Raw genomic sequence first — 7105 nt, forward strand, 5'->3', positions numbered from 1 at the left:
TGACTTTATCTTTCCTAATGCCTCCCTTGGCACCGCCTCACTTTGGCCTTGAGTTGAGCGTTCGCCCCTGTGAGGAAGGCTCTGGGTTCTGTCCCCTGGCCGAGACACACCAAAGTCTATAAAAGTGGTAGTTTCTGCTCCTGCTTAGCGTTCAGCATACAGGGAGTGGGACGACTGGTTCGCCCGTTGTCAGTATAATGTGACCGGGTGGGGTGTGTTGCTTGGTGTCTTCGGCGGCATGCTTCAGTGATATAGCACTATAAAAAGGGCAACAGTTCCACTATACAAGAAGACACAACACGAACATACCGCAGTCTCCCGGTACACTCACCTCGCACAACATACACGCAGCGCACCGCATGCATGGGAGGCCGTCCTTACATGACCATAGCTGTTAATAGGACGTTAATAAATCAAACAAACAAACAAACAAAAAAATTTCATAACTTATTTTATCTTTTAAACACTTTTATGGCGATTTTTTTTCGATGTATAGCTTTACTAAACCGGCGAGTAAAACTTACGATTTTCACGTGTGGATCATTACGTAATAATGCAAAAACATCGTCAGATTTTGGTTTTCGTCCACAGATAAGTCTCACTGGTGTATAGGTAGCGATCCCGAATTTAAGAGGGAAAAGTCGCAACTTATACTCCGGAAAATACGGTATTATATAATTATTTGACTACTGACTTATAACAGTGAACCGGCCAGTGTCTAGTGCAAGCGTTATACGTAGTGCTAGATCTAGTATTGTATTTGCTTATAAAATTTGAATCGGATCGTAAATAATAAACTTGATTATTAGCAAAATCAATCCGATCCACTTCATCAGTACCCTAAATGGTTTTTTTTATATCGCCGGTATTCATTCTACTTGACGCATGCGCGGCAGCAGTTTTTGCGATCATGACTGAGGAAAAACTGCAATATTTTCCCCAAAATTAAATATCTACAGTTATGTTGTAACCGTTAGAGTCAACGTTTACATCACGGTAGCTTACATTATAGTCACTGTTCTTAGTGTTCTATCAGGTTGTTTATATTTCTTCAGCTGAAGTGCGAGATGAAGTAAACATAATCCTAACTTCCGCAGTATGTATATATGACTTAACCAAATGATTTCGCTATATACGATATATTAACGTTTGCCGCTGTCAAGGTTAAATGGAGTTTTCAAGTCTGGTCACCTGTCACTAATTTTGAAGAATGGCATCTCGCATACCTGTGAATAAAAAGAAATAAAGATCTACCATCTTGCTAAACTTTTATGTGGGGGGTGCCATCTTATGTTGAATTCCGCACCAAAAATTGACCAAAATATTCATGAAATTCTAATATTGATTACCTCCCCCTGTCAGACACACACTTGACAGAATTTTAAAATTTCTTTATATATTTTACATCTACATGTATTGCCCAACCCACACATTAAACATTTGAAACTGATGCGCCCTGAATACCCAATCAGCAGGCTCCGAAACATTCACCTCTCTATGAAATCTTGTGCCCAAAAGGGGATTTCCAGGAATCTATTTTTGGTTTGATTCTGCGGTCCCTATAGCATTTTACATATTTTTCAAATTTACCATTTTTGGAAAGCTACATGTCCATAAGGTCTGATTCCAAAATGGGAGTTTGCTCGCTGCATGGGTTGGTCTGGTACTGCAAGCTGTGTACTCGTATCGACAATGAAGATTCCTGTAAGAAAAATTATGAGAATTGAAACAGTTTTGAAATAAAAATTTAAATATTTCAATGAAATTTGAACCTAGACTTTTGACTTTTACTTATAACTATAGTATAGTTAGTGTACTACAAGGAAATATGACCAATTGAATTAAACTTGGAGGTCAGGGGGAGATAACTCATATTCTTTACCCCCACCCCCCATTTTTGGAATTCCTAGCAAAAAATATCCAGAACTGAACAATTAAGCAAATCAAAGTTCCAGAACTGGCTCAATACTATAGATATATAACTTAGTAAACAATAGAATATCATAAAGAAATGATTATAACATATTATGTCATAATATATCTGATATAACACAGAGAAATTACGGTGCAGCTAATAAAATATGGATACAAAATAGCCCCAAAAATTTAAAACTTGCCCTGATTTTCTGAATCAGATGATTCTAAAATTACAAATGTATACCAATTGATGTAAAAAAGGGAATTATTAACCTCTGAAGGATTCCAAGGACAGATAAAATCAAATCTAGAGCAACATTTGAACCCGAAAAACTGGACAGAACTAAAGAATCGTGGCTATTAGAAAGAAAATGATTTTGAAAAATAGAATTAAACTTATCCTTCACTCACATATTGATGTATAATAGTCAGTTACAAGATCTGGAAGTGAAAGAATTACACAATTCACCTCTAAATTTGCACCATCTCACTGCTAAAAAAAACCCGTTTACCAGAGACCTACAAATGTACAGACAATGGAAGGGAGATAACTCGAATTTCACTCGACTATCGATCTCGAATAAATTAATAACACTGATAATTGAACCAAAGAGGTATATGAGAGAAATATATAGAGAAAAAAAAAACAAATTATACTCACAATTAAATACTCAGGTCAATTATGGAAAGGTAACTCTGTCTAGTATTTTCATGAAATGAGTTAACTCCCCTTGGCGCTGTCTTCATGTCAGGAAAAAGCTGTTAAACTGGTCGGCCCAAAAGGTACCATGGTCAAAGCTCGGCTGAAACAGAAGAAATGTATAAATTAATAAATAAATGACTAAAATGAAAGAGTTAAATAGCTGATTAATGAACACAAAAACAGAAAGTGTTTTATATAGATCGATTAGGGTTCATGGCCATTTAAGGATGTGTCAATACTTGGAGGAACCCAGAGTATCAAAATAAAAACCACCGTCCTACAGCCTGAATCTATTACCTATTCCTGACCAGTCTTAAACATTTAATTTTGAAAAAGAAGACTATACTGTTTATTTTACAGAACCAAACAACACTATATCCATTTGATGAATTTATATATAAAATATTTGACTTACATATACAGATAAATAGAATAGTGATTATGATAAATAGATAAATACAGGGAAAGAGATTATTAGGCTTGAATAACTCCTAATCACAGAGTATCACGCGAATTCAGAGAAGTTTACTAAATATCATTGAAATACACATCATATTCTAAATATTCTAAGTCACCAGACTTCTTACATGTACCCCCCCCCCCCCCCCGGGCCAGGACCCTAGCCCCTGTGTCATACTGCCCCAAGCCCCTGTGTCATAATCGTGACAAAAACATCTTCTGTGTAATCACTTTCTAAGATATTGGTTCATGTGCTAAGCTATATTAACAACATATGTGTAATGTGATTTTTTTCAACAAAATCCACCAATTTACAGTGTCGTTATCAAGACAGAAAGGCCTCCGTACTAAAAATAGCTACCAAATATTTATAAAATACAAGCAAAATACCTTCAACACTCGATTTCCAGTCAAATACATGCAATTTGGGTTCAGTCAAATGGTGTCCAGGGACGCTGAATGACGGAAACGTCATATCCGGTTGTCATCCTATAGAGACCGCAGAACCAAATGATTTCGCTATATACGATATATTAACGTTTGCCGCTGTCAAGGTTAAATGGAGTTTTCAAGTCTGGTCACCTGTCACTAATTTTGAAGAATGGCATCTCGCATACCTGTGAATAAAAAGAAATAAAGATCTACCATCTTGCCTACAACTTTTATGTGGGGGGTGCCATCTTATGTTGAATTCCGCACCAAAAATTTGACCCAAAATATTCATGAAATTCTAAAATTGATTACCTCCCCCCTGTCCAGACACACCACTTGACAGAATTTTTAAAAATTCTTTATATATTTTACATCTACATGTATTGCCCAACCCACACATCAAAAACATTTGTAACTGATTGCACCTGGATACCCAATCAGCAGGCTCCGAAACATTCACTCTCTCTATGAAATTCTTGTGCCCCAAAAGGGATTTCCAGAGAAATCTATTTTTGGTTTTGATTCTTCGGTCCCTATATGACTTATTGTGATAGTCACCTGCTTATTGTAAATAGATATCATAGCTTCCATAGGCCCCTTCTGAACGATATTTTGAGAGGAAATGGCCACGATCTTTTGACAGTGTACCGAGTCAAGCCAAGAATTTGTAACTACGTTCTTGGTCAAGCAGATACATGATTTATTGATGAAAATTTTCATTACAATGAATGATAATAATATAGAAATGGTCAACTTACGCTTAATCAGTGATTTATATTTCTTATCAAGAAAAACATTTCCGTGAAACGCATGCAGTATTGTAAGGGAGGTAACTCCCCAAGCACAAATGGCCAATAAAAAGTTAAATACAGTACAATAAATCAATGTAATAGATATATGTATTTATCTTTTGGACATAAAAAATAAGATAAAATATGGAAAAAAATTATGAAACACAATGTATGCTTACATGAAATAATATTATTTTTTTCCCATCAATTCTACCAGATGAAAGATATTTATGATTTGTATTTTAACGATAGTCAGTAAAGGTAAATAATAGTTTCTTAAAATGAAATGAAAAAAAAAAATAGTTTATTTTAGTAATTTATTCCATTTACATCTGAGGAGTCATGATTCAATATTAAGATTAATATATTAAGTCATTGTTTAATATTTTTCAAAATATTACTAGGGAAGTGCAACTAAAAAAGAAATGTATTTAACAGCCATTTTAAAAAAAATCATGAAGTGAAAGATATACCTTGCATGTGGATACTAATACAGTGATTATTATTATCATTATTACATGTATATATATATATAAATTTATCAATTATATGACTTTGATTTTGATATTTAACAATAATGAATAAACTTTACCCAAAGGTCACATGAATCAAATAGCCAAATACTTTGAACTGACTTCTTGTCATTAGTGCAGATGATCTCATACATTATTAGAACTGTAAAATTTAATACAAAGAATATGGCTTCAAAGTACAGTTTATGTCCAAAAATTGAATCAATTGCATTGACCTTTATTCAAAGTCACAGGGTTCAAATAAGCTATTTGTAACAACTTCCTGTCAATATTATAGCTAAGACGACTGATATTAAACCTGTGGTATGTTTTTATTTTAAGTGAATCCAAAATTGTCCTTTTATGTGACCTTGTATGAATTTTAGAAAAAACCTAGCACAGGTATTATTATATCTATGACCTTTTATACAGTATATTGACCGTTGTCCTTTGGATCTTATACTTAGATAATAGCATTAATAGATTGAAAATACCAGGTAGCAAGTGACCAATGTGTTCTATTGAACGCATGTATTTTCTTTTAATCACAATGAATCTTTGTAATGTATATATAAAAATAACAAAGGTATATAAACATCCAAGGAGTTTAATGAAAGACTTAAAAGGGCATGGTTATGAGGACAGATGGCAGAAAAGGTCAGTCTATATGTCTGGTGAAGTATTTCAAGTATAAAACAACCGACGGGAAAACTTAGTTCAGTATCATTAAAAGGCCAACTGTTGCTGATGGATATTTTATTATGAAATTTATTTCAAAGATTACGTCTAGAAAATATACAGCATGACAGTTAACTTAAGAAACCTGATGTATTTGTTTGCCATAATTTGCAGCATTTGACACTTCCTTTCGGATAAGATCATTGGAGAATACTGGTATGTGCATGGACTTTGAGGAAGCTGCTCAATGGTTTATCTTGATTAACAAAACACCATCTAGTTTTGAAATTGGGACAATTACATGTCTTTTTCATGATTTTGAATAACACCTCCTTCAGTACTTACAGTACTTTGATTTTTTTTCTAAAATTTATTCTAGTAAATTTCTGTATAGAATAGTAGATCTAATAGTAATTTGTCTAGTTTGTTTGAGTACCAAACTTTCTCAGTTGTGTGGTCAATTCCGGAACAAACAATATTTTACTAAACTAATAACTTTTGGGAATAGATCTAAAAAATCATATATCTCTCTCATTATACAGTTACATTTTAAAACTTTAAGTCATTTCTGTTAAGGTATTGTACCACTATTTGACACTTTTTTCATCTGTAACGAATAGCACTTGGACAGCTACTGTAGTTATTTTGAAAACTAGTTATCTTCATCAATATCAAATATGTTGGCTTTAAATATATTCATACATGTAAAGGCTAAATAATAACAATAATAATGATAAAAAAACCAAAAGTACATCAAAATAGGTATTTTATGTTTCTTATGAACCAAGAATTTTGTTAATTGATTTATATCCTATTTCCCAAGCTGTATAAGGGAATCCAAGGATTTACAATAATATAAATTATGTCTTTCGAATTGGATGTACATTAGAGTTCCTACAGAAAAAACACTAACCAACAGTCAGCGCTTGGAAATGGTCTTGTAAATGTCATGTCCGAGAGGAGAAAACAAAAAAATCTTTTATTTATTTTACATTGATTGCGAAACAAGTTATACAACTTATACAAATCACTTTGGATGGCATCTGACTTTCAAAGGGTTTGCTTTCAATTAAATACTTCATTTTTTACATGTCACATAAAAAGTTTTCACTGGGATTGAATAAAGGGAGGTAATTTGCCTATTTGTTCATCTTTTAGCATAATGCTAGATACAATTAAAAGAATTTAGCCAAATTATTGGAATGTCTCTAATTGTAACAGATTTCTTGTTTAGCCAGGCCGATATTGTCTATTATTACCATTTTCTTATTTATATTAGAAAAAAAGTTTCTTTTGATAAAATAGGAACAGCGGAAACTTTTACATGAGCTCGAGTATTAGTTTAATGTCCTATTAACAGCCAGGGTCGTGTCAGGATGTGAGGTTTGTTGGTGGAGGAAAGCTGGAATACTCGGAGAAAAACCAACAAAACCAGCGGTCAGTACCTGGTTACTGCCGGAAATGGGGTTCAAACTCATGACCGGAGGTGGAGCTAGGCTTGTGTACATCTTAACCACTTGGCCACTGCGGCCCTGACTTTTACATGATAATTATACCAAGGCATTTCAAAATAGTTGATGTCATGCCATTATTTAAATTAAATATCAGAATCA

At 33.6% G+C, this 7105-nt stretch overlaps 1 long non-coding RNA gene across 1 annotated transcript; it reads right to left on the reverse strand.

Annotated features, from left to right (window-relative positions):
- Nucleotides 1-1122: 1122 nt before the first annotated feature.
- On the reverse strand, nucleotides 1123-3725 carry LOC138312713 (uncharacterized). Its single transcript, XR_011207028.1, has 3 exons — nucleotides 3470-3725; nucleotides 2579-2720; nucleotides 1123-1702 (listed from the first exon to the last, which is right to left on the reverse strand). It is a non-coding gene; the product is annotated as an uncharacterized lncRNA (long non-coding RNA).
- Between the last annotated feature and the right edge of the window lie 3380 nt (nucleotides 3726-7105).

The sequence above is a fragment of the Argopecten irradians genome, unplaced genomic scaffold (genome assembly GCF_041381155.1).
Source record: "Argopecten irradians isolate NY unplaced genomic scaffold, Ai_NY scaffold_0433, whole genome shotgun sequence".
NCBI classification, from domain to species: domain Eukaryota; kingdom Metazoa; phylum Mollusca; class Bivalvia; order Pectinida; family Pectinidae; genus Argopecten; species Argopecten irradians.